Source organism: Cervus elaphus, chromosome 11 (assembly GCF_910594005.1).
Source record: "Cervus elaphus chromosome 11, mCerEla1.1, whole genome shotgun sequence".
In the NCBI taxonomy this organism is placed as follows: Eukaryota; Metazoa; Chordata; class Mammalia; order Artiodactyla; family Cervidae; genus Cervus; species Cervus elaphus.
This window is the reverse complement of record NC_057825.1, coordinates 74,708,787-74,736,025: the sequence shown is the minus strand read 5'-3', so window position 1 is coordinate 74,736,025 and position 27,239 is coordinate 74,708,787. Positions and strand designations below refer to the sequence as shown.

General features: G+C 39.5%; 1 protein-coding gene across 6 annotated transcripts in view; it reads left to right on the top strand.

Annotated features, from left to right (window-relative positions):
* The window catches only part of SOCS5 (suppressor of cytokine signaling 5), a 98,447-nt gene that overhangs the window by 20,387 nt on the left and 50,821 nt on the right, over positions 1 to 27,239 (top strand). Inside the window, exons 1-2 of one of the 6 annotated variants that reach the window (XM_043918092.1) lie at positions 8,562 to 8,687; positions 26,520 to 26,581. The gene's annotated coding sequence lies outside the window, so the exon portion shown is untranslated. Of the gene's footprint in view, positions 1 to 7,938; positions 8,402 to 8,555; positions 8,688 to 8,734; positions 8,932 to 9,012; positions 9,525 to 26,519; positions 26,582 to 27,239 lie in introns of those variants that run through there. The other 5 variants (XM_043918090.1, XM_043918089.1, XM_043918088.1 and 2 more) reach the window with 5 other exon arrangements.

The following is a 27,239-nucleotide window of genomic DNA, read 5'->3' as shown; positions in this document are numbered from 1 at the left end:
CCAGGAGGGTGGGTGGGCATGAAGAAGGGGTGGAAAAAGCAGGGTGGGAGGGAGAATTTTCACCATACACCTTTTTATTTTGTTTTGATCTTTTTTAAAATTTCTGATGGAAATTTTTTTTACGTTTATTTATTTATGTATTTATTTTTGTCTGCATGGGTCTTTGTTGCCCTGCACAGACCTTCTAGGGGCTACTCTCTAGTTGCGGTGCCCAGGCTTCTCATTGCTGTGGCTTCCCTTGTTGCAGAGCACAGGCTCTACAGTGTGGGCTCAGCAGTTGTGGTGCACAGGCTTAGTTGCTCCATGGCACGTGGGAATCTTCCTAGACAGGGATCAAACCTATGTCCCCTGCATCGGCAGGCGGATTCTCAACCACTGGTCCACCAGGGAAGTCCTGTTTTGATTTCTGAAACATCTGAACGTATCAACTGGTCAAATATTAAAAATTAAATAAATACCAGAAAGAAAAAAGCTTGAGAGAACTCATTCAGGAGTCACACAGTAATTTCATGAAAGTTATACTTACAATAAAAAGAAAAAGAAATCTGAATTCATCCTCAACCATAGGTATTCTGTTGGTCAGGTATGAGTAGGTGGAAACAGCAGAAGCTCAGACCACAGAGACTCCCATTCCTGTTAGCAGAGCACCTTGCTTCTGTCCAGTATCTTAACCTTGTGGTTCTTTTTCCATATCCTTCTTTTCTCTTCTCTCAAGAAAAAAAAAAAAAAAAATCCAAGCTCTCAGAAGATGCCACCAACAGAAAAGTTACCAACAGAAATTACCAGGGTAATTCTATTGGTAGAGGCAGTCCTCCCCACTAGCCTGGGTTGTTTGAGGACAAGTACGTTTCTTACTCAATGGGCTTTGTAGTCTCAGAGCCTAGTGCAGCACCTCCATAGGCACTGTGTAAATTCAGTAAGCTGAACTTCTATCTGCCTGCTTAGCTCCTAATCCTAAGAGTCATCTTTTAGCATCTTTCCCTCACTTGCTGTCATTAAATCCATCAGTTAGACTCATCAGTTCTATCTGCCAAACATACCCCCAAACTACTACCCTTCACCATCTTCAGCACTACCACCCTAATCAAGATCAGCATCTCTGTTCTGGACAGAAATAACTAGTCTGCCTTTGGATCCTCACTCCCAACTCCCCTGGAACACATTCTTCATATGTAGTTAGGGCTATTTTTTAAAAAACCAATCAGATCATACCATACTCCTGCTTATAATCCTCCAGTAGTTTCTATTATGATTAGAATATGATTTAAAGTCTCTGCCAGTCCAAGCTCTGTCTGCTTCTTTGACTTCACCTCCTACCACCTCCCCTCCCTCCCTCCACACCGTATCAGCTAACCTTCAGTTCCTCACAGAGACTTTGCCTTCCCCTGTCTCAGGGTATCGTCTGTGCTCTTCCCTCTGCCTGGAAGGCTATTCCTCCTTCTTTCTGTAGGACTGTCTCCTTCTCATTCGGAGAAGGCAATGGCAACCCACTCCAGTACTCTTGCCTGGAAAATCGCATGGGCAGAGGAGCCTGGTAGGCTGCAGTCCATGGGGTCTCGAAGAGTCGGACATGACTGAGCGACCTCACTTTCACTTTTCACTTTCATGCATTGGAGAAGGAAATGGCAGCCCACTCCAGCGTTCTTGCCTGGAGAATTCCAGGGACGGCGGAGTCTGGTGGGCTGCCGTCTAAGGGGTCACACAGAGTCGGACATGACTGAAGCGACTTAGAGCAGCAGCAGCAGCTCCTTCTCATTATTGATGCTCAAAGGCCACTTTCTCAGAGAGGCTTTTTATGACCACTCCAGTTACGTCAGTACCAACTCCCCATGCTCTTTCTGTAGAACCTTTAACTATATAGATTAAATATCATTCAGTGGCTCTGAAAAGTTTTTGTTGAATAAAGATAAAGACTTTTAAAATTAATCAGGGATAGACTATATAGTTTATTTCCTCAGAGACCTTTTGATGAAACTATTTAATTACAAAGGCAATAAACAATTATAAAGGGCTTTCCAGGTGTTGCTAGTGGTAAAGAATCTGCCTGTCAATGCAGGTGACATGGGTTTGATTCCTGGGTCAGGAAGATCCCCTGGAGTAGAAAGTAGCCACCCACTCCAGTATTCTTGCTTGGAAAATTCCATGGACAGAGGAACCTGACAGGCTACAGTCCATGGGGTCTCAAAGAGATGGATACAACAAAAAAAGAAATTAAGTGTCATGATTTGCTTTTATATTGTACAAAGTAGGCTAAGAGAATAAATGAAGAGAATATGGTTCTATTAATAGAAGAAATAGTAACATGTCATAAACCAATCTAGGCAACAGGCAGCTCGAGCACTAAGTTAAGTAGAAGGAATATAAAGATGGCCAGATGTTGATTTTGCACTCAAGGAGCTCAAAATCTAGCAGAAGACATTTTAAATATCTTAGTTGCTCAGTAGTGTCCAACTCTTTGCTACCCCATGGACTGTAGTCCACCAGGCTCCTCTGTCTATGGGGATTCTCCAGGCAAGAATACTGGAGTGGGTTGCCATGCCCTCCTTCAGGGGGTCTTCCCAACCCAGGGACTGAACCCAGGTCTCCCACATTGCAGGCGGATTCTTTACCATCTGAGCTACCAGAGAAGCCCAGCAGAAGATATAGCTTTGTCGTTATAGTCTCTAATAATCTGTATAGTGCAAGATACATTCACATTTATAATTATACTTAGCTCATTTAATCACCAGAACAGTCTTTTGTGGGGGTATTATTAAAAGTGTTATCTCAGTTTTGTAGTTAAATAACCAAGATTCAGAGAGGTTATGTGACTTGCCCTAGACGGTGCAGCAAGTGGTGAATGAGATTTTTAAGTTAGATCCAGATCTTCTGACTCAGCTTTCCCGTTCTTTTGTTGTTGTTCAGTGTTCACTTGCTAAGTCATGTCCAACTCTTTGTGACCCCATGGACTGCAGCATGCCAGACTCCTCTGTCCTCCACTATCTCCCAGAGTTTGCTCAAATAAATTCATGTTCATTGAGTGGGTGATGCCATCCAACCATCTCATCCTCTGCTGCCCACTTCTCCTTTTACTTTCAATCTCTCCTAGCATCAGAGTCTTTTCCAATGAATCAACTATTCACATCAGGTGGCCAAAATATTGGAGCTTCAGTTTCAACATCAATCCTTCCAATGAACATGGAGGGTTGATTTCCTTTAGGATTGACTGGTTTGATCTCCCTACAGTCCAAAAGACTCTCAAGAGTCTTATCCAGCACTACAATTCAAAAGCATTCATTCTTTGGCACTTAGCTTTCTTTATGGTCCAACTCTCACATCCGTATACAAATACAAGAAAAACCACAGCTTTGACTGTATGGACCTTTGTTGGCCAAGTGATGTCTCTGCTTTTTAATATGTCTAGGTTTGTCATAGCCTTCCTTTGAAGGAGCAAGCATCTTTTAATTTCATGGCTTCAGTCACCGTCCACAGTGATCTCCTGTTCTAATTCATCACTGTGTCTGTTCAGTGTGATAAATATATGTGCAGCATGCTATGGGAGGTCAAGTGTAACAGATGGAATGACTATTTTTATCTGGAGAGGTCTAGGAAGGCTTTATTGAGGAAAGTCATATAAGTGGGGCTATGAAAGGTGGAGGAGTTTCCAGGTGGAGGAAGAAGCACATTTCAGACAGAAATCTGATACAAAGCACAGAAAGATGAAAATGTATAGCACGCTTTATGTGGCAGGGAGCAGAGGAATCCAGGAGGGGAGGTTGGGGCCATACTGTGAAAGATTTTCAGTGCTACTTTGTATGCAGTTCGGCAGTCTCTGAATGCAGAGGTTTGCAACAGTCAGCTCTGGGTTTTCAAAAGAGAATTAGAGTGGCAGATTGGTGGATGAATTCGATCATGAAGAATCTAGTTAGGAGGTTTTTTTTTATAGTGATCGTGTGAGCAAGCTGTATCTGAATGATGGTATTAGAAATGGAAAGGACTGATTACAAAATGTTTGTGTGAAATAGAATCCCTTTTTTGGGAGGTTGAAGAGAGGGAAGAATGAAGATTATTATTTTTTTTAAATTTTCTTGCTTATATGACTCAGTGGATGACGACTTCTTCAGCAGAATTGAAGAATGCAGAAAAATGATTTGAAAAGGGAATTGGAGGAGATGGTGGTTTTCTTGTAGCTAAGATAAAGCTTTTAGTCCTATTTGGTTTGAGGAGCCTGCTGGCCTCCTCTGTCTATGGGATTCTCCAGGAAAAGAATATTGGAGTGGGTTGCCATGCTCTCCTCTAGGGTAGTTTCCCAATCCAGGGATCGAATTCACGCTGGCTCCTGCATTGGCAGGTAGTTTCTTTTACCACTAGTGTCACCTTGGAAGCCCAGCTCTGTCAAGTAGATGGCTATAAATATGGGTCTAGAATTTGAAAGCAAGGTTGAAGTTAGAGACTAGATTTTGGAGTATTCAAAATATAAGTTGTATTAAAATTTCTGCTGTGAAAGGGGCACAAGGGAACTTTTGGGGATGAAGTAAATGTTCTATTTCATGATTATGACAGTGATTACAAGGGTATACATGTCTCAAAACAAATCAAATGGTGCACTTTAAATGGGTTCATTTTATATAATCTTGAATTCCTTAAAAAAAAAAACTGCTAAAAATAAAAGTGAACTGCCTTGTATAACATACTGCTAAATTGTTTTTTAAAACTGTTGTTTTATAAGAAAGAAGAGAATAAGAAACTGTTCTATACACATCAGTTAAAAACAACTGATAGGCAGCAAGGAAAGCTGCCATGGTTTCATTGGTTCCAGAAGCCAGTGCCTGAGGTGCCAGTTTATGGGCCGTTTGGGAGTCCTCCATTCAAAAACTTATTCCCTCCCCAAACCACCCTCTTTCATCCTCAGCCCACCCTTGTACCACCTGGGTTGACTTCCCCATTTGGAAGAGCTGAGATAATAAAGGTACTTGAAGAATACAATATGACTCACTGCTGAACAAGAAATCTTTCCATATTGATTGATTTCAGGCTTATGGCCAATTTGGCCTCCTTGTTTGGCACCATTCCCTCAGCATCACTTCTGAATTGTTCTTTCAATGTTCAGCTTAAAATCTACTTTGTTCAAAAAACCATGTTTAATTTGACAGGAGGAGGAGGAGTCTGATACCTGTATTCACCACCCAGTGTGAACACATCTACCATGAATATACAGTAACCAAATTTGTACATTTATGTTGGAATCGCAGTTCTGTCACTAAGTCTTTGAGACCTTGAAGAAAACAAGGATTATAAGAGGCACCTTGCAGGGTGGTATGGATCAAGTCAGTTAGCATATGTGAAAATGCCAAGTATGGCATTGAGTAGGCGCTCAATAAAAGGCAGATGCCTTGTCAAGTCTGACTATACTTTCTGAATTATTTAGTCTGTATTATAAGTTTCTTGAAAGTAAAAGCACTCTTTTCTGCATTCTGCACTCCCACTCTAATATATCCTCCAGAGACATGGGTGAATGATGCTTAGAAAGCTGGCAGGTCAAGGATAAAGTTGAAAAAGATTTACACAATAAATATGTAGATGAGAAGAGATCATTCTGGGGACGTGGAGAAAATGGAACTCCATTTAGAGGAGGTGGCAAAGGTCTTTCTTTACATTTCCTCTTTTCATTCATTTAAAATTTTATCTTGCCAAGAAGAGGGGACAGAAGGTTTCATCTTGATGAGCTGCAGGACTGTGTGCCAATACACCTGGTATTGATTCATGCCAGCTGGGAGAGGAGCTTGGCTTCTCCGTGTTTTACTACTGTGGTTTTCTGGGCTGGGCAGCTGGGTGCCTAATAATGATAAAAACCATAATAGTACTTCATAATTATGCACTGCCCTTTGCCAGAACTTGGGTTTAATTACAATGACTATGACGGAACTGGCAACATCTCACTCCCTGTTGGGGTGCAACACCCAAGGGCCTGGAAATAGAGTCAAGTGGCAACTGCAACCCTTCTCCTGCAGAGCCTCTCCTGGCAATTTACCCAGAGTGCTCTGGGTTTGAAGCTCCTCATCAGAAACAAAGAGTACTTTTAAACTGCCCACGTGTACTTGGCACTGTCAAGTAAAGTAGTGTTTATGATGCAACTCCTGCCCCACATGGGATACAGCATCATGGAATCCCAGGCCTGGAAGCAACCAACAGAGGTAATCTCATTCATTTATTACTCTGCCCCCTGCCAGGAGGCATCCCAGCCTCTACCCTCTAATAGATGAGCTTACTGACCTACCATTCTGATTGGGCTCAAGATGCTTTTATGGAGCCTGCTTCAGGGGTCAGGAGATTTCACCAGTTCATTTCAATATGCATTTTGTGAGTCCTATTCTGAGCCAAAACACTGTGAAGGCCCAAAGATGTATAAGGTGTGACCCCTGCCCTCAAAGTAGCTTATCTCCTAGCTGGGGGGTTGGTATTAAGGCAGCCCTACCCAAAAGATAGAGGGAAGTCCTCACAGATGAAAGGACATAAAACTGCTCCGGATGAAACAATCAGGGCCATCTTTTCTTGGAGAACAAGAAGGAAGGATGAGAAGATACTAAGCAGGGTGGGGAGGCTGAGGGGGGTGGGGTGGATGGAGGGGGAGACTGAGGTGAAGAGCTGGGCAACAACTTCAGGAGGTTCTTGCATGTTTCTCTGTTTTTTGGTGGGAGATCTTTATAGTATCTATTACCCCCTGAATTATTAATTTGCTACTTTACTCATATATGCTTTATTTCGCCCTATTCAGGAACTTTGTCAATTTTGTTCACCACTATATCCTAAGCACCTCAAACAGTGCCTGGCACATTGTATAATGCTTAGTAAATACTGGGCTAATGAATAAACGGCCCGGTGAGGCAATGGCTGTTGAAATTGAGAGGAAAGAGCAATTAGAAAAGATAATCAACAGGACAAAGCTCAAAGAGGTACAGAAGTGTTACAGCAAGGAGGGAGTAGCCTGGAGGATTGCTCCCAGGTTCTGGTTTGGTTAAGTGAATGAATGGTGATGTTATCAAAGAAGATAACAGACAGGGAGGAACAGGTTTTGTGGACTTCTTAGGGTATTTCAGTTCCGATTTGGATGTGTCAAGATTAGATGTAAGTGGAAATATCCAAAAGCACTAAGACAGGCAGATTGGAACCTCATTAAAGGTACACTCAGTCATCAGAATGGTTAGACCACCTTAGTGTGCAGCAGAATAACTCTGTACCTACTGAGGAGAGGACTAAGGATTAGATCCTGGGATTCTCTTCAAAAGCCAACACGATTGAATTAGCAAGGTTAACTGAAAAGAAATACAATCTGAGAGTTTATGGTCTCAGGGAAACTGGAGTGAGGGGAGACCTTAGAAACTACCGCAAAAGAGATCACCTTATACAAGCGACCCTTGAACTCGATCATATGGATGTCACTGGTGGCCTTGAGAGGGGCACTTTCAGTGGATTAGTAAGGAACATAATTTAGTCTGTACTGGAAGCACGAATTGAAATACGACTGAGAGCTAGACAGGGTCTCATAGTCAAGCTTGTTTTGTTTGGAGGTGTTGTGATACGACCATGGGTATGTCTAACACAAAAGTGGCCGGTAAATTTGTGAATGACAAGGCTTCTATAAGTTCAGATGGCCTGTCCTGGTGGAGTCAGATTGCCTCAATTATGTTTTTATCCTTTTAGCCATTTCTAGGGCGGGGGCCCTTCCATTCAAACTGCAAGCAAAAAGTGGGAGACACCCCTCCATCCGATCTGAGTCATGTTTGTGACAGCTGGCAATAGGGATGGGAATACCTGAATTAACCTAAGTGCCTAGGTTCCCCTGAATCTTGGAATTTAGTAATAGGCTCCTTGCTGGAGGGACTAGGGAGACTCATTCACATTTTTCGACAAGGAACTCACGCCTCCATTCAACATTTTTCCTTTCCTTTTCCCTAACAGAGTTGAAACCAGGGACAAAGCGTTCTTCCTCCTACCATTTCAAGGCTGACCTTCCGCCCTCAAGCCCACCGCTGCCCCTTCTTGGACCACGTGACCCTGCTCAGACCCAGTGACTCGCCGCCACCGACCCCTCCCCTTGGGCCCGTTTTACTCCGCCCCTCAAGCCCACGTGACCTTATATCGCCCATCTGACTGGCTCCTCCCTTTCCCCGGGCCGGACCCGGCCGCCGTCGCAGCGGCCCGACTCCAAAATGGCAGCCGCGCACAGAGCGTACCCGAGCGGCCGGACCTCCCTGACTCCCGGGCCGCCCAACTCTCGCTCCCAGCCTCCCTCCTTCGGCCTTCACCTACACGCCTTCGGATTGGCCGCTAGGAATCCCGCCCCTTCAGAGCCCCGCCTGCTATTGGTCACGGTAGGCTGCCCTTCAGAGAGGCGTGCCGCCGCCGCCCCCCGCCCCGGGAGGTATTTTCCATTCCGGTGGGGGTTGGGGGGTGGGGGGAGGGGTAAAGGGTGAAGAGGGGGAGGCGGCCCGGGAAAGGGGTGGGGGCTTGGAGGGGGCATCCGGCTGAGCTCGGGTCCCCGGGCTCCGTCCGGAGGAAGCGAGACTGCGCTCACTCGGGCAGTCGCTGAGAGCCGGACGGGACCGGCGGGCTGGCCAGGGGACTCGCTCTCGGTGACTGCGCCGTCCGGGCCCGTCCTGCCTGGCCGCAGGTGCCCCTGGATGAGGCCGCCCCGCGCGCCCCGACCGGTGAGTGTCCCCGCGGCCGACCTGGTTGGTGAGCGCTCCCCGGCCCCCGCGCCGCCGTTAGATGCCGCCTCTCCGGCCCCAGGTGCTCGCGCCGGGTGCAGTCCGTCTCCGGCCGGCGCCTCCACATCCCGGGCGGAGGCAGCGCCGGCCCTCCGGCCGGGAAGAGGACGACGGGCGGGGGACGGCGGACCCGGGCCGCGAGCCCGGTGCAGACCGTGCGGCGCATAGTGGGAGCTTGCGCTTGGTAGGCTTTCGATGCATTTCGTTGAATTATTTTTCTGGTTGGAGGAATGTGGGGCGCCGAAGGGGAGAGGGATCTCTCCAGGCTAGTCAGAGGGCGTTCATGATCAGGGTCGTGGCCAACCTCGGGGGTCACCAGAGACTGGGGCATTTGCACGCGCTGCCTGGAAGAGGGCACCCGTCAAAATACTGGGCTCTGAGGCTCCAATCCGGGGGTCCTCAAGGTCGACGAGAAGGTCCACCGGGAGATGAGAGAGGGAACTGGGAAACTTGGATGGGGGAAGTGGCTGGAGCACCTCCGGAGTTTAACCCGAGGTGGAAAGGGATGCTCAGGCGGGCTCTGGAAGACCTTCTGCAACTACTTGGGGTCCTAAGATTCTTTGGTACTGGGATTTGGGGATTCAAGTAGCTGAGGCGAAGTGACTTTCTGGAGAGGGAGTTTTATTTAAAGAAGGATGCTCAGAAACAGTTTAAGCGCTCATCTTGGCTTGGTTCTCAACTTTGAGAGGCTGGAGGATTGGAGTCGCGAGGTGATTTTTGACATTTTCTTTCGGCATTCCAACCAAAAGGTGGACCTTGGCAGCTACCTTCTAAAATGTATGTATGCGTTCGATGGTGTTTTACCGGTTATTATTTTTACTGGAAATTCTCAAACTGCACCTTGAAATTCACAAACTGCACCTCTTGTAGCACCTTCTCCATCTGCTGAAGATCTCACCTTCAGGTCTCTCCATCCATAGCAGTAGTTTACTTCCTTTCAATTTAACATTTAGACTGGTGTGTGCTATTATTACAGTTTGCTAATGATTTTTATTCTATAAGATTAATAAGTAATTCACGGACTTTCTTTCCCTTGTTATTGTTTCTTTACAAGGTCATATAAAATTGAACCACAAATTTTATAGAAGTTTAAAAGAATTTAACTTTGTTGAGCTGGGAAGATGTTTGGTAGGCTAGCAGCTCTAGAAAGCAATACGAAAATCAGGTTCATTTTTCTAACAGTTGGGAATTTTAATGCCTGAAGCTTAGTTTAACTTTAATAATCTTGTATTTTGCATAACACTCTTGAGAATGAGTTAAGAGCATAGAAAATGCATACCAGGGTTAGTCCACAGAATCCACTTCTGTGGCAGCCCACGGAGGTTCTTCATGTCGTTTAGAAGATGAAGCTAAGAATTTCACAGCTAGATTTTTAATCTTTTCACAATCATATATCTTACTGATTCATCACAATTTATAAAATAAAAGCTTTTTTATTTTTTTAAGGGCATATTTAAGCATAAGAGAAAATTTTGTAGATCGTATTTTCACTTTGATGTAAAATGTAATTCATCCGTCAGAGAAAACATTTCTGCAAAAGGTTGTTAGTATATTCACTTGGCACCTTCTTAGTTATTGAATAAATAATAGAAAATTAAAATTTTTTCTCTCTATTGTCCTTGAATTTTACTATTTGTCCTTAGGGAGAATGTACTGGCACACAAAACAGTAGCCTAAAATATTGAAACCTAACACCTTTTAACATTATAATAGCTTCTACATTATTCACCTTCTGATTCATTTATGGCAAACCAGTGGTCAGAAAGGCTTTCTCCTCTTAGCTTTGTTTAGAATGGGATATTCTCCCATTGTAAAAATAAGGAAAAATAATGCTTAATACCTGCAAAGTAATGGTAATAACTAAAGAGGGTGAGAATAGGAAGCTTGGAAAAAAGATTTATGTGTATGAGTCACATTTCTTTTAGAGCTGGAACAGTAGAATTTGGATATAATTATTTTGCAGATCAGGAACTGAGACCCAGACCAGTGGAAGGGTCTAAAATGCTAGCTAGTGATGAGCCAGAATTGGTGGGCAGGTCTCTGGACTCTAGTGCAGGGTTTTTCTACTTTATCATGTTCACATTGTTTATTTCTAAAGCATTCTAGTGCCCACAATAAGTGGTTTTAGGATTATGGGTGATGTTCCCTTCTAAGGATGGCAAAACTTGGGTTGACTACCATTATACATGAAATGATAGACAATAAGATGAGCTTTTATTGAAAATTTTACAACAGTCTGCAGCCTTGTTAGTGCAAGTGCTGACATTTCCCTCTCATTGTCATCTAGATTGAAATATTAGGTGAACTAGTGTTCTATAATTTTTGTGCTAAAACTTAATTGCCTAAAAAATTTTCAGTTCAATAGGCTTAGATATTTTCAAAATAAATTATACAAAAATTATTATTTTAATTAAGTGTGGGGGTTTTGTTAAAATGGATTTTAGTACCTTTAAAAAGAACAGTAGTAGAATTGCATAATTATAAAAACATGATTTTGATCATAGTTGTAGTAAAGGCTGGATTTGTATAATAACATCATGATCCCTGGCAAATTATGTTAACCACTGTGTACCTAAGTTTCCTCACATGTAAAGTGAGGTTAGTAAATATACCCCCTCATGGGTATTGGTGAGGATTAAAAATACAGGGTAAGGGTACAACAAATATTAGATATCATTTGTCATGTTCATTAGGTACATACAAGCAGTTATATGTCCAATTGTTTACTCGCTATTAATGAAGTCACTTTGTGGCTACACAAATTTCCTAGATAAATACATGATCAAATAACAGTCTGCTTTAGGGGACACTTAGAGCAAATGATGCCCTCCTTTATTTATTTACTTATTTTTAGTCTTACTCTGCTCACCTTGGAACTTGAGTTAGAGATATATATATCAAGTTAGAGTGAGTGTGGCTGTTCTGAATGTCATTGGGAGACCCTTGTAGAAGTTTTGTTATTCTAGAATTAAAATGTTAACAATTGATTTGCAGATATTCTGTTGAAAATACAGTGAGTTCTGCAGGCCTCCTTGTTCAACTTAGATGAGGAAACCAGGTCTCTGTAAGGTCTATTACTATTTGCAACCCCCTTCTCCCAATGGAACCATGAGAAAATCATCGAACATTGTTTTCTATTAAGTGAATATTTTGATGACTTCATTCATTAAACTGTTAGGTTTTAGTGATAAAATTTGTTTAGCTCTAATTTTATAACATTTAATTCTTTTTGATTTGCTGTAGCCCAGATCTCACTAATCTCAAGAACATGTGGTTTAGCAAATGTGCTTCATGGTGACAGTGGTGGATTTTTTCTCCTGGACATTTTGGAGTTCATCCTCATCAGGTTCTTCAGTTGATGTTATAGCAGCTTGTCTTCCGTTTATTGTTGTTGTTTAGTCTCTAAGTCGTGTCTGACTCTTTGAGACCCTATGGACAAGTAGTCTGCCAGGCTCCTCCATCCATGGGATTTCCCAGGCAAGAATACTTGGATGGGTTGCCATTTCCTTTTCCACGGGATCTTCCCCACCCAGGAATTGAATCCGTGTCTCCTGCATTGGCAGCACGTTCTTTAACACTGAGCCACCAGGGAAACAGTCACACAGGAGCTTACTTTTTTTTAATACCTTTTTTTTTTTTTTTACATTAACTTCAATTATTTTTTAACTGATATCACATAATATTTAAAAGTTGCCCTTATTTTTAGAATTTCACTGAATTGAGCCTATTTTACATGTTTGAGATTAAAACAAACAATAAGTTGTAGTTCAAAAGCATTTTTGTTATGCCAGTACTTGATTTTGACTTATTTTGTTCTAGATCTCAGGTAGGCATTCTTTTGGTGGTACTGTAGATGATAAACACACAGGTCATCCCTTTACTCTGAAGTAATGCTGACCAGCAGGGCTAAGAGTTACACAGAGTCACCAAAAGTTTCCAGGGTCATTTTTTTTTTCTTTCATTGGTACAGAATTTTACTGTTTGAGAGTGACCAACCCCTAGTCCTCTTTTGATAAATTGTTACAATAAAAATTATGAAAAAAAAATTATGAAATTACTAACAATTTGTTGGTCATTTTTGGCCTCATGACATACTTTTAGGAATTTTGTAGAACTTAGACATACAGATCCTTTCTTCACACATACTATATAATCTAATTATGTGAATAAAATATTTAGTTAAGTATGGTTTCAAAAGATATCATAAATACCATGCTATAATAAAGAAACAAACCATTACTCAATTTTTCATTAAGTTGATTTTCTTCATGTACTTGAAAATAATCATGGTGGTGTGAATTGCCTGTTAGTCATATTGAAAATTCATGGATATGGACTGAGTAGATACAGACCATGCAAACTAGTTTTCTTAGCCTCAGTGTAGATGTTAGAGAATGACAGGGAAAATATAAATCATTTGCCTTGCTCAACTTAATGAATTTTTCATCTGAGTTATCCAGCTATCCTACTTTTAAAGCGGGGGGAGGGGTTTTGTATCTGGTTAGAGCAGAAGTAATCTTGAAGGGTAATTGGCTGAGTTGGACTGTTGGTGTTGGGTAAGTTTGCATCTGAGTAGTTTAACTGAGAGTTAGTTACCTGTCTTTACTCTCCACCTGGTCTTCCCTGGTGGCTCAGTGGTAAAGAATCCGCCTGCAGTGCAAGAAACATGGGTTTGATTTCTGGGTCAGGGAGGTCCCCTGGAGAAGGAAATGGCAACCCACTCCAGTATTCTTGCCTTAAAAATCCCATGGACAGAGGAGCCTGGTGGTCTACAGTCCATGGGGTCACAGTGAGTTGGACATGACTTAGCGGCTAAACAACAGCAACTCTCCATGCAGGTGACAAATTCTGAGGAATACCCTGAGGGAAACCATAGTGATAGGATTGCTAAATACATATAGGGAGAATATATGTCTGCAAGTTCACTAATAGTATATAAGCATTTTACTTATAAGCTGGTTCACATCAAAATTAAATTTACCTTCCCTTTGGTGAGATGTCATACAGTTACTCTATCTTTATTAAAGCTAATAAGAAGAAGCAGTGTTGAAAATAATTTTGAAAGTTATTTTTGAAATGAATTTATCTGCTCTGGGATTGTCTTCAAATAATAACTTCCTTATTTTATTGGAAAACTACAGAGCTTCCCTTGTGGCTCAGATGGTAAAGAATCTTCCTGCAATGCAGGAGACTGGGGAGGTGGAGTTTGATCCCTGGGTCGGGAAGATCCCCTGGAGAAGGGAATGGCTGCCCATTCTAGTATTCTAGCCTGGAGAATTCCTTGGACAGAGGAGCTACAGTCCATGGTGGAGCTACAGTCCATGGAGTCACAAAGAACTCAACATGACTGAGCGACTAAGCATGCATGCATGCATACAGGAATAATATCCAGTCTTTCTATTCTGAGCCACAGTCTTCAGTTAGAGGTGGTAATCAAGTATTCATATGCGGTATTTCAAGCTATTGAAAAGGATAGAAGCTTATTTAAATTATATATATAAATACACAGGCTTAAAATGGAACATGAAAGATAGAATGATGGAATGAAAATGATTTGGGAACTGAACTTCAGGCCTGCATGTGCGGCAGGTAGTCAGAGGAAGAAAGTTAAAAATTAGAGGTTGGATAGAGAATGTTGAAGAAAACTGGGCTTTGGTAGGAGTTTAGCCCTAGCATTGATCCTAGGTTCTATGTATTAGGTGTATCTTTGTATCAGAAAAACTGCTGAAGGATAAACTTAGTAAACATTAAATATAACCTGTTGGGAGAAGTCCAAGTACTTTAAGAGTTAAAATATGCATGTAGTCAAAGGGGAACTAATTTATCTAATTATTTATTTAGTCTTTGACCTTGGTTATTAACATGAGAAGTAGGCCATCCTTATTACTCTTCAGATGATCAGTGCTGGGACTAATTTTATTTAACATTTTTATAAATGGTTTAAAGACATACTGGCATTGAAAGTTGCCAGATTTGCAGCTGACTCCGTGTGTCGTTCCAAGCAGTTAAAAGCCAAGCCAACAAGAAGAAGCTACCGGAACATCCTTCGATGAGTTTTTGTGTGGCAGAGAACAAGATAATGCATTTAGGAGAAGATAGTCCAAATTATATTTATAGCCTGAGCTGTGACCCAGGAAGGGGATCCAGAAGTCATGGCGATAACTTCCTTGAAGGTGTTTATTATAGTTACTGCTTGGCCACAAAGTCCAAGGAGGAACATGTTGAGTGTTGTGGGGCCAGGTTCTGAAAACAAGAATGTTGTTGTACATGAAAATAATTACACAAGGGGTTACCATTTTTACTATTATGTTCCAGGCCAAGAGATTTGCCATTGTGCTTTGATTTAATTCTGTTTTAACAGTTTCGAAATGTAGGTGGCATTCAGTTTTATCAAAGAGGGAATTTGATTCGGAGAAGTTAGGTAACTTTCCCAAGTTGGCCAGTATGTGGTAGAATTGGGACTGAGGCCCTGGTTTTTGTTTTATTGTTAACCCTAAACATTTCCTGATATGTTAGGGGGCAACTCTTCAAACTTGTCATCATTTAGGGTTTATGGACTACGGTTGTACTCCTTTGCTGTGGCAGCTTTGGATGTCATTACCAGAAGAGACAGTGTCCAGATATTTTGAGAGGACTTAAAGATGTTCCTTAAATTATTGATTTTTAAGGAAAACTAGGGATGTTTGGGGTTTCCTAGGCGGCTCAGTAGTAAAGAATCCGCCTGCCAAGCAGGAGACGGGGGTTCAATCCCTGGGTCGGAAAGATCCCCTGGAGAAGGAAATGGCAACCCACTCCAGTATTCTTGCCTGGGAAATCCCACGGACAGAGGAGCCTGGCAGGCTACAGTCCATGAAGTCGCAAAGAGTTGGGCATGACGTAGCAACTAAACAACAACAATAAGAATGTTTTAGTGTATAGTCTTACTCTCAGTGCTGGCTGCCCATAAAATGTTTCTCCTGTTGACCTTATAACATGCTGGGTTATTATTGGGCATTACTAAGGGAAACATTAACAAAAAATAGTTTTGGGGTGGAAAAGACACCAGAGTAGGAGTCCAGAGACCTGGGTTCTCCTAGTGCTCTGAAAGAGGGGTGTGAAAACATTTGGATAACATTGAAACAGGCATTAATTTTCTTGCTGTGGAAGTAGGAGAAGGCTTGAACTGTGTTTTAAGAGATGAGAAGGTGAAGAGAGAAATTGTAGTTTCTTTAAATGTGAGTTAAAATGTAAGAAAACATTTTATATTTCACTTACAAGGATGACATCTATCGTGTATAAACTGTTACAGGTATTTTGTATTTATTGATTTTGGCACCCTCGAAAAAAGAGGTTCTAAGAACCAGGTGAGTAAGTAAATGTGAAAGTACTTTGTAAATTTTTAAGTGTTCTTTCAGTAAGAGTGATAGAGGAATACTGATTCTCTTGAGAAGGGTGGACAAAGAGGATGCTGTGAAAACTTTAAGTAGGAAGAGAAAAGTACAAGAGGAGAAACAGCAGACGTGGTGAAGGAAGATGTTCAAGATGAAAGAAAGGAGGTGGATGAATGTGAAGAAGATTGAGCTGCAGTTCTCTGGGCCAGTTGATCAAAAGGAGAGCCATACATCTGTACTGAGGACTTTGTAATCGTGACTTACGACAAGGAGGTAGCCCAGCAGGTAGTCTGCATGGACCGTGTTAACAAGGCTATGAAAATAGGCTCATTGAGAGTTGACTGTGTTGTCTGTTTCTCCACTTCTGTATAGGTTTAGCTAATGGTTTTAAGTTGTATAAGGGTGCTCATAAAAATAAAATAAGCTGGACTGAGTTACTGTTTATTCTAGATTATTAAAAATAAAAGGGCACAGTGTGTTTAAGGAAAAGGGTGAAATTTGATCTGTCAAAATAAGTGCAAAAGAAAATTAGGGAATCAGACTAGAACCAAGGTAGAATGGGAACAAAATGCAATAGTACAAGGTAGGGTTTTTATTTTCTTTTATAGATGAGGAAGTGATTAAAAAATAGTTTGGTCTTTTAAAAACAGTTACAGGTGTGATAAAGAGAGCAGCCTAGAGGAGCAGGTAATGGAGACATTTATTCACCAGTAATGCTGCCCTGGTGGCTCAGTGGTAAAGAATCCACCTGCAATGCAGAATCAGACCTGATCCTGGGTTGGGAAGATCCGCTGAAGAAGGAAAAGTCAACCCACTCCTGAGCCTGGCAGGCTACAGTCTACGGGGTCACAAGAGTCAGACACGACTTAGCGACTAAACAACCACCAAGAGTACATACAGTAGAGTGAGTGAATGAGGTATTTTCTCTGGTCTCTGGTAGGCAATCCACAGTCAAAGATGCCATATAAGGCTCTATAATTCTCGTTCAAGAATGAGATTATGATGGTCTGAATTAAGGAATTTGTAGTAGGGATAGAAACAAGAGCACTGATTTCAGTGATACATAGGAGTTTTAACTCCTCCAGACTTGGTTTGTGTTTGGAGTTTAAGGAAGTTGAAGATGAGTCTAAGGTTCCTGACTTGGCGGTAGAATAATATGTGCAAGTGAGAGAAGGGAAACCCTGAGTTTGCTTTCAGATAAGTAGTTATGCTTTTTAGATAGATAATAAGTGATCAGTTGGAAATAATGGGTCTAGCTCAGGAGCATGGTCAGGTTTATAGATATGATTTGGAAGGTATAAAGTTTGTAGTTGAAAGTTTTGAAATTAGACAAGTAATGACCATAATTCCTAAAAAATAATGCATGCAAAACGAAAAGTAACTGCCAGTGTTAACACTAAACTCAAGAATGTAGACATTTTAAAATATTTGTTTGAAATTTTGCCCACCTCTAGTCAAACACCCACCACGTAGCCTTACAAAGAATACATAGAAATATTTACTGCGAGCAAGCCAGAAATATTTTAGTGTCCTTGAAATAGTGTACCACATCCTGTCTGGCCATCCAGCATAACAGGGAATTCGTAGACAAATGCACTTCCTTATTCTTCACTTTAGTCTCTTTTTGGAATCCTGTTTGCTTCCTTGAGCTGGCAGGGTTGTCTGAACAGATACTGAAGCCTGAAGGCTTTTTTTACCTTTAAAATCTCTCCCAGAGCAGCTCTAATTAACCATCTCTTTACCTCTCTTTCCTACTTTTCCGGCCCTCTGGAGCTCAAGGCTCTGGCAGTAGAATGGCACTCTTAAGAGGGAAAAGTAAAAACATCACAAGAGAAAGAGCCTTGAAGAGGACTATAATCTTTTCAGTTCTCCCCCAAGGTTCTACTCTCTAATCCAGGGGATGGAGTTGGTGAGTCATTAAGAAGAGATGTCCAAATTCAGTAAAATAAATACATCTATTAGGAGCTTGGTCTTCAAGTGCCGAGGGAATCTGGAAAGAATCTGAGGTGGTTCAGTACTTAGTGGAAAAGATGAGTTTTTGGTTCAGTTTTAAAGGAGGTAGCAAGACAAGGCTGTGCAGTGCAAAGTAAGAATAACACTATTAAAGAGCTAGGGAAAACAGTATGTACCAAGAAGGAAGAACTTTAAGAAAAGCAAAGGAACTGGTGAACAGGATTCTTTATATAAAATGCACAGTTTGGGATGTGGTTCATGAGAAATTGGTGTTAAATGACTGAAAACTAAAATTTGGAGTTAGTACTCCTTAAAGTACATAAGTAGAAAGTTGAATGTGAACAGAGGGGTATTATAACATGATTTAAATAGCAATTAAGCAATTATGGAAGATGACAATTGTTATATATAGGTTATGATGTAATTATGATGTATGTGGCAGTGATTAATTTATATACCATCCAAATTCCTTATATTTTCTTTTTGTTTTTGTATTATGTACTTTTATACTGGTAGTTCTCAAACTTTACTGGGCATAAAAATTATATAAAGCTCTTGTTTGAAATATAGATTCATCCTGATACATGTAACATGTCAGTTAGCTGACTAGTGTTTCACTGTGTGGATATACTGTGGTTTTTTATTGTGGAAGAAAGGGTTGCTGCAGTTTTAAACTGCTATGAGGAAAGCTGCTTTGAACATACCCATACAGGCTTTCTGTGACATGTGTATTCCTTATTTGGGGGTGAATACCTAGAAGTGGAATTGCTAGATGTATGGGATAGGTGTGTTTAACATGAGAAGCACAGAACAATTTCCAAGGTGGGTTTCCCAATTTACACTCCTACCAGCAGTGTTCCCTCTTCCTTTTTTGGGGAAGAGTTTGGGTACAATTGATGTTCTTCCTTAAGTGTTTGATAGACCTCACCAGTGCAGCCATCTGGACCTGGGAGTTTTCTTTGTAGAAAGGTTCTTAATTAAGGATTTGATTTTTAAAGAGATAGCTCTAAGACTCTTCAGATTTTCTATTTCTTTTGGTGTCTGTTTTGGTAATTTGTGTCTTTTGAGGAATTTGCTTCATCTAACTTGTCGAATTTATCAGCTTGAAAAATAAATTACACATTTTATGAAACCGTATTTTCTTTTAATGTAAGATATGTACTGGTGTTCCCTCTTTCATTCCTGGTTATTGGATTTATTGTCTTCTTTTCCCTCCTGATCACTCTAGCTAGGGGTTATCAGTCCTTTCTAATAATCAACTTTTGGTTTTGTTGATTTGCTCTGTGATTTATCTGTTTTCTATTTCATGATTTAAGTTTTTTTATCTTTTACTAATTCCTTACTTCCTCTATACTTTGATTTTAATTTGCTTGACATTTTCTAGCTTTTAAAGTGAAAACTTAAATCATTGATTTTTAATTTTTTGAAAAATGATCAACATTTAAAGCTATAAATTTTCATTACCATTACATTCAAAATAGTTCCTAATTTCTCTTATAATTTTTCTTTGACCCATGGGTTGTTTCAAAGAGTTTTGTCAAATAATTTCCCAATATTTGGAATTTTTCAGCTATTTTGTTACTGTGCTTTCATTTAATGCCATTGTGATTATAGAATAAACCTAGTAATTCCAGGCAACTTAGGCTTTTTTATTATTTTATGGCCCAACAGATGGTATATCTTGGTGAATGTTCAATGTGTATTTGAGAAGAGTGTGTATTCTCCTATTGCTGTGTGGAATGTTTTCTAAATGTCAATTAGGTTAAATTGGTCTTTGTGATCTTCTTATATTTTTACCAATTTTTTGCCTGCTTGTTGTATCAATTACTGAGAGTAGAGCTGAGGTTTTCACCTACAATTTTGGATTTCTCTGCTTTTCAGTTCTGTCAGATTTTGTTTCATGTTTTAAGCATTGTTACAGCACTCTTAGGTGCATACATATTTAGGATTGTTAAGCCTTGTTAATGAATTGGCCTCCGTGTCATCATGAAATGTCCTTTTTTATTCCTGATAATTTCCCTTGTTCTGAAGTTTCTGTGTTCTTTTGATTAATGGTATATTTACCATTGTTGTATGGTATATATTCTTCCATCCTTTTAAAAGCTTTTAACCTATCTGTATCATTATATTCAAAGTAGGTTTCTTGTAAACAGTGTGTAGTTGCATCTAACTTTTAAAATCCATTCTGATAATGTCTCTTTTAATTCGGTGTGTTTAGACCAGGAGTTGGTAAAGTTTGGCTGTCAGATCAAACTCTACCACCTGTTTATGTAAATAAAGTTTTATTGGGACATAATCATGCTCATTCATTTACCCATTGCTTGTGGTTGCTGTTGTGCTGCAGGTGGCAAGGTTAAGTAGTTGGGACAGAGACCAAAGCATAAAATATTTTCTGGTTCTTCATAGAGAAAGATTGCCAACAACTACCTTAGACCGTTTACACTGAATGTAATTATTGATAAGGTTGGATTAAAATGTACCATGTTACTATTTGTTTACTCTTCATTCTTTTTTTCCTTGATGTCTTCATTTGGATGGGTTATTTTTTATGGTTCCGTTTTATTTTTTCTATTGGTTTATAACATTTTTCTTAAAATTTTTTATTGGTAGCCCTTATACTTAATTAATAGTCTGCCATCAAATAATATCATGCCACTTCATAAGTAAGAATCATACATAATATTACACTTCCAACTTCTTCCCATCTTTTGTGCATTTTTGTCATACGTTTTGATATATGTGCTTTAACCCTGTTGCTGTTTTTTTTGCTTTTGTTAGGCAGTTGTACCTTTTAGAACATTACAGGTGAGAAAAATGTCTTTCATATTTCTATCATTTTAACCATTTCTTTGTGTGGATTCAAGTTTGTATCTAGTATCATATTCCTTTTATTTGAAAAACTTTGTTACCTTTCCTTTAGAGCAACATTCTCTCTTTCCCTCTCCTCTTGCTTTCTCTCATTTTGCCTTCAGCTTTGGAAGTTATTGTTAATAGTTACAGAATTCTAGGCTTTTTGGATTTTCCCCTTTTTTAGTACCTTAAAGATGTTATTTTCCTATCCTCTCATTTGCATACTTTCTGATAGGAATTCTGTGGTGATTTTTATGTTTGTTTCCCTATATGTAGTGTATGTTTTCCATTTGGCTGGTTTTATAATTTTCCTCTTTATCGCTAGTTTTCAGCAACTTTATTATGATGTTCCTTGGTGTGGTTTTGTTTATTCTTTCAGTTTATTGAACTTTTAGATCTGTGGGTATATTGTTTTCACCACGTTTGTAAAATTTTTAGCCATCTAACTTCAGATTTTTAAGTTCCCAAGTATTTCTTTTCTCCTAAGACTACAGTCCTACATATGTTCATTTAGCCGCTTAGTATTAATTCACAGGATCACTGAAGCTCTTTTCATTTTTCTTCCAATCTATTTTTCTTTTTTTCATTGTAAAAAGTTTATGTTAACCAGTCTTCAAGGACACAGATTTTTAAAAATTCTTCTTTGTCTAACATACTGTTATACCCATCCAGTTAAATTCTTCTGTCAGGTATACTTTTTAAAAAATATAATTCTAGAATTACCATTGATCTTTAAAAAATAACTTCCACTTTTCTGTTAAGGTTTTTCTTTTTATTATGTCTGTGTTTTCCTTTAAGCCTTTGAACTCTTTTCTAATAGCTATTTTGAAGTCCTTTTATTAAGATTCTCTTTATCCCTGCCACTCCTGGATCCTGATTATAGATAACCATTTCTTATTTTTTCATACATTTGGTAATTTCTTATGGGATTATGGTGTTGAATATTTTTTTCTTTTTTCCTGTTTTGAGTATTAAGTTTAATTCTGGCAGGCAGTTACTTTGTGGATCAGCTTGATCTTTTGAATTTTGTTTTCGGGGTTTTTTGGGTTTTGGTTTTGGGCGGTTCTAGAATAGCTTTTAGTTTAGGGCTAGTTTAGGCTCATTACTGAGGCATGTTCCTTCTTGTGTCTCATTTGATTGCCTTATGTGTTCATCAAGGTTTATTCATCCTGGCTAGTGGAAATGGAATGATCCTGGCCCTATGTGAGCTCTGGGAGTTGTTAGAGCTCCCTAATAGTTGTTTTTTTCTTAGAAGTTTTCCTCGGAGAGTCTCATAGATTTATATAACACACATATGCAGATTGGTGTTTAGCCAGAAACTCAGAGGCCTTTTCTGTAGATTGTTGAGGGTTTCTGTTTAGTTTCTAGCTTTCTGATCATATGCCCTGCAAATCCTACCCATCTCAGACTCCACAAATTCTGAGCTCTGTGACCTTAACTTGGTGAGACTGTTGACTCTGTTTGGGTTCCCCCTCCTTTTGTTGTTGTTCCAAACAGAAAACTAGAGCAATCTTTGGGTTGACCTCATTTGTTTCCTTCTTTCAGAGGTCATATTTATTTCCATACTGCCTGTTACCTAGTGTCTGAAAATAATTGATTTATGTTTTGTCTAGTTGTCTACTTGTTTGTGTCAGGAGGACAATTCTGGACTTTGCTGGTCCCTTTTGCCTTCATTTTTGAAGGATATTTATGCTGGATGTAGAATTTTAAGTTGGCAGCTTTTTTTTTTTTCTTGTAGCATTTAAAAACCGTCATTTCATTACTCTCTTAAATTGTTTCTGATAAGTTATTGGTCATTCTTACCATTGTTCACTTGATGTAATATGTCTTTTTCCCCTCCTCTGGCTGCTTTAAAGATTTTCTCTTTATCTTTGGTTTTCAGCAATTTTATTTACTCTAGGACTGGCTCAGCCCTAATACCGAGGCATGGCCTTTCTGAGATATCTACCAAATGCATGTAATACTCATTGAAGTCCCTCCTCTCCAGCTGCCAGGAATTTGAATGTCTCCCAGGTAGTTGTTCAGCGCATGCTCCATAGCTGTTCTTTCCCCAGATTTTGTTCTTTGGCCTCATGGAGTCTTGCCTTGTGCATATTTAGCTTAGTCTTGGCAAAGAATTAGGAGATCTCTGTATAGGTTTTTGAAATGTTTTCTCACCACATCTCCCTTCTTTCTTGTATTCTCTTTAAATTCCAATGATTTCAGTAGCCTCAAACATGAAGGTCTATTTTTTCAACTCAGTGAGATCTCTGTGTTTTTTGGAGGTTTCCCTTCCCAGGTACATGCAGAAAACCAGGGTGTTCATGAGTCTTTGTTTCCCTCCTCTGAAGAATTGCAGTCTGATGCTGCCTGTTGTCCAACATCTGAAAATAATAATGTGTATTGCCCAGTTTGATGGTTTTTCACAGCAGGAGGTCTAGCCCTGTATCAGTTACTCCATCATAACTGGAAATGGAAATGGAAAATTTCATTTTAATTTTTCTTCTTTTTAAAAACTTCTTTTGTTGTGTGGCTTGTGGAATCTTAGTACTCTGACCAGGGATCAAACTCAGGCCCTCAGCAGTGAAAGTGCAGAGTTCTCACCACTGGACTACCAGGGAATTCCCTAAAAACCTTTGTAACTTTTGGTATAGCATATCATCATATTTTAATTTTCAAGCCATACTGAAAGCTATAAAGAAGAAAGTTCAAAAGAAAGGAAGAAAGCTTAATATCCCAAAATGAGGTTACCATGGTTACCTTTATCATGTCAGATCTCTTATTGCAAATACACACATAGAAAAATAATTTTTAAGGTAGATTTATGCAATTCATACTATTTTTAATTAAAAGCACTTTAATTAACAAGAGTAAATTTATTAAGCAGAATCAACAGTGGAAGAATGGCTCAGCCACAGCTAAATATTTATTTACTACAAGAGATACTTCCTAAAAGGTTTTTCTCTAAGGTTATGAAATAAGATGATGGGAAAAAGCCCAAGAGGTTAGAATCATTACATCATAGTCAGCATGCTTCAATAGGTCTTTCATATTAAAAAAAAAAAATAAAGTGTTGGCAGATACTTGCTGTTGTTAGGAGCATAAATTGATACAAGTTTCTAAATGACTATATTAGCCCAAGCTTCTATAACAAATACTATAAATTTATGGTATTATAACCAACAGGTGACTTATAAACAACAGAGTTTACATTTCTTACAGTTTTGAAGTCTTGAAGTTCAGGATTGGGTGCTAGTGTGGCTGGGTTCTGGTGATGCCCTTTTCAGAGTTGCAGACTTCAGACTTCCTGTATCTTCACATGGAAGAAACAGAGCTAACTAGCTCTTTGACTGCTCCTTATAAGGCACTAATCCCATTCTTGAGGGCCCCATCCTTGTGATCTAGTTACCTCCCAAAGGCTCCACTTCCAAATATGATCACATTGGGTATTAGATTTCAATATATGAATTTTGGGGAGACACAAACATTCAGACCACTACAGTGGCAGTTTGGCAATATATATCCTTTGCCCCCAATTCCATTTCTAGCAATTTATTTTAAGGAAGTATGAGATGTATATGTATATATGAGTGTGTACGTTATTCATTTCCATGCTATTTATAAAGTTTAAAAATTAGAAGCCTCTTAAATGATTAAATTATGCTACAGCCATATAACCAAATACCATAAAACCATTGTAAATTATGTTTAAATTTGTGTTTAATATACTAAAAAGGAAAAATTGCAGGTGACAAAAATGAACTCTAAGATGTTTAAGTATAAGAAAATGTTGAAATATAGTAAATGAAAAAACTAAGATGATACTTTTGAGTTTCTTATAAAGGAAATATTTATCTAAAAGAATATAAAAGCATCCTAACTTTAAACAGTTAAGTTATAGGTTATTTTCCAATTATCTGTTATTTAATATTTTTCACACTTTTCTATAAGAAGCATGTGCTATGTTCACTTATACAAAAAATTTTTAAAATTCTGATAAGATAAATGGAAGGATAAGGGCAGAAGGATTTAAGTGATTATAGTTTTTCTCATCTTAATCATGCCTCTCCTCCACTTTTGCAGTTACTTTAACTTGAGCTTTATCAGTATAGATTTAGTGAAACATTTATTCTTACATTATATGTATAATATATATCCTAACTTTTTCTATTTTAAGGCAGTCTCCCATGTTTCATAGTTTAAAATTGTGGATTTCTATCAAGCACTGCTTTGTACACTTGAAGAGATTAATATCACTTTCTTTCCTTTTTTTTTTTTTTTTTTAAGTTTTTGTCTTGCTTTCTCAGCCACCTGTTACTGTGCACCTCCTTGCAGATGTGGATACCCTTATGGTGTAAAAAAGAATAGTCTTAAAAAAAAAATAGTCTTTACTTTTCTCAATAAAATACTACATTTGCTGTCTCAGTCCCTGGCATCTTAAAGTGTATGGACCTGGTGCTCTTTAGGAACTCACTCTAGTGACTCAGCTTCACATTTTTTGCTATATATAGAACATGCTAGAAATCCATTGGGGAAAGTTAATATACCAAAGAAGAGACAAAGGAATGTTGTGGTTAATGAATAAAGAACTAGACATATCTTCCAGGGAGGTACCATTTATATCAGACCTTAGAAAATGACCTTAATTTGGACAGTCTGGTGTCTGTTCCTTAGCAGTTGCAGATGCAGAAACTTATTTTGGTCACGGGAACTGATTTCATGCTACGCAAAGTTACTGAAGACTCCTATGGGAAACAAGCAAATTATTTCTTAATAGTATCAAGCCATAATAGCTTGATAGCTTACATCTTCACAGTAGGGCTACATCTGCCAATGGGATGTGAACAATCAGGGTCCAGCTAATCAGACTGTGTTTTCCTGAAGGCTCAAGGCAGTACATTCTTCTTTGATTACCCTATTTTTAGACTTTGTGAAAGATTCTATAGCTGTGGGCAAATTTTTTAATCTCTGCAGTCTCAGTTGTCTCATCATTAAAATTGTGATAATAACTAGCTACTTCCTAGACTTGTTGTGAGAACTAAATAAGGTAATCTATGTACTGCAGTGCCTACTAGGGAGTTGCCACTCAGTAATTGTTCAGATGATTTGTTGTCTTCAACATCTAGATTTGACATCTGGGAGTTAAGACAGGCACTCTTTATCTTTTCTTGCTCCCTGCAGGCATTGATAGGAACTCTACTCGGCTAGGTGTATTGAGGTACTAACACTATTTGATTTCTAAGAATATTGTTGTGAGTGATAAGTTAACTCAACCTGTTGAAGAACTGTGACGAATCTTTGCGGAAGTTACTTTTTACTGTGAGATCTCACCATTTTCATATTTTTAAAACATTCTATTTATTTATTTATTTTTGGCTATGCTGCATGGGCTTTCTGTAGTTGCAGAGAGCAGGAGTACTCTCTGGTTGTGTTTGCGGACTTCGAATTGCACTGGCTTCTCTGGTTGTGGAGCACAGGCTCTAGGGCACGTGGGCTTTGGCAGGTGAGGGCACGTGGGCTCTAAAGCACAGGCTCTGTAGTTGTGACGCAAGGGCTTATTTGCTCCGTAGCGTGTGGGATTTTCCTGGATCAGAGATTGAACCCATGTCTTCTGCATTAGCAGGTGGATTCTTTACCACTGAGCCATCAGGGAAGCCCCCATTTTAATACTTTGAGACTAAGGTAAGAATCATTCTTTTAAGGAATTCAATAGTGTTTTCTTTTCAAATTTCTGAAGAGCCTGGTATTTCTTGTAAAACAAACAAGTCCAGGTAACGGATTTAATAAACTGTTTTTACTTGTTGCTGACAACTTAGTAAGGTTCATACTCTCTTGTTAATATTTCTAATTTATTACATTTGTAGATTATAATGTTGTAAAGGACTTGATCCCATTCCCTTTCCTTCAGATGAGCTTACTGAGACCCCAAGAACCAACCTGAAACTAAGTCAGACTAAGCTGATGCATCATAGTGGTTCTCTGGGACTGTGAGGTGCTGGTGCAGCTGGGTCCAGGACGGTGCAGCCCTTGATGAATTTGTACTCTAGAGGAGACAAGGAGAGCAGCTGGCTCCTTCCTTTAGGTGTCAGCATCCTTTCTTTCACATGGTTGTGAGAAGGTGTTACTGAATGCAAGCAGGGAGCTTGCGGTGTCTGCCTGAGTAGCAGACATCCTAAGTAGGTCCCTTCTAGAAGGAGCCCCTGCTTGCCCCTCCTTCTTGCTTAGCCAAATCCAAATCACAGTGAATGAACAAATGTCCTTTTTGTGTCAGGTACCATGTCTACTCCCTGGGCACTGTGGAACAGCTGGGATTTAACCCTGGAGTTTTTTTTTTTTTGGA